The following is a 1,301-nucleotide window of genomic DNA, read 5'->3' as shown; positions in this document are numbered from 1 at the left end:
CCGTCCATTAACCCACAGCGCCACGCCAGGACTCCAACTTTAAAAAGAGAAGTATTTAAAGATGTATACAAGGTAGGATTGGAGTCCTGGCGTGGCACTGTGGGCTAATGTCAGACTGCTAAGTCGTTTGAACTGTAAGGTTGGTGGTTCAAGCTCACCAGCTGCTCCTTGGAAATCCTATACAGGGTTGCTATGGGTCAGAATTGACTTGACAACACTTAACAACACAAGAAGGAAGGATCATATAGACCCATATTGTCCAATAGAAAAGGAGCCCTGGTGGCAAAGTAGTTAAGTTCTTGGCTGCTAACCGAAAGGTTCAAGCCCACCATCTGCTCTGTGGAAGAAAGATGGAAGCATTCTGCTTCTGTAAAGATTTCCAGTCTCAGAAACCTTACAGTACAGTTCTACTCAGAAACCTTACAGAGCAGTTCTACTGTGTCCCAAAGGATCGCTATGAGTCAGAAACCAATCAATGGCAGTGGATTTCATTATTTGGGGTTTTCATCCAATAGAAATATTAATCCGAGCTACATTGGTGTTCCTGAGTGGTGAAAACAGTTATGCACTTCACTCCTAACCTTACTTCTTTGGTTTCCTCATCTGAAAAGAGAAGATATACTTTTCATTCCCATCATATAGGGTTATAATAATGATAAAACTAGAAACTGAAATGAGGACACTTGGAAAGGTTGAAAGTGTCAGATATACAGGAGGCATTATAATTAGTCCAAGTAAACTGAACTCTGACAGCACTAGCTTAGTATACCTGTGATTTTTAAAAACACAGAGGGCAAAATACTAAATGTTATAGTTCCAATATTTCAATGGGGATATAATGACCATATTACCAAACCCAATTAAATTGGCCTGCTTTGAAATGGTTATTAATCTTGAAAGACTCTGAGGCCAGAATTTTACATGTTCCTCCATGTATCATTTCGTTGGCGTGACAGCAATAAAGCAGGGTTCCAGGAGTTTGCATTAGGCAGATCTGCAGCACAAGATGCCTTTAAAGTATTCAAGACCAAAGATGTCAGTTTGAGGACTAAGGTGCACCTGACCCAAGCCATGGTATTTTCAATAGCCTCATATGCATGTACCTCTTGAAATGGTTGAACATTAACCATTTCCTTTTGGTACAATGACTCTGTGTGTTCCTTCCATCTTTTCTTGATGCATTCAGCATCATTCAATAATTTGCCCAGAGAATCTTTCAATAACGAAAGTAGAGGCTTGAATTTTTTCTTCAGTTCCCCCAGCTTGAGAAATGCTGACCGTGTTCTTCCCTTTTGGTTTTC

The sequence above is a fragment of the Chrysochloris asiatica genome, unplaced genomic scaffold, assembly GCF_000296735.1.
Source record: "Chrysochloris asiatica unplaced genomic scaffold, ChrAsi1.0 scaffold00221, whole genome shotgun sequence".
Classification (NCBI taxonomy): domain Eukaryota; kingdom Metazoa; phylum Chordata; class Mammalia; order Afrosoricida; family Chrysochloridae; genus Chrysochloris; species Chrysochloris asiatica.
Note: the sequence above shows the minus strand (reverse complement) of the source record.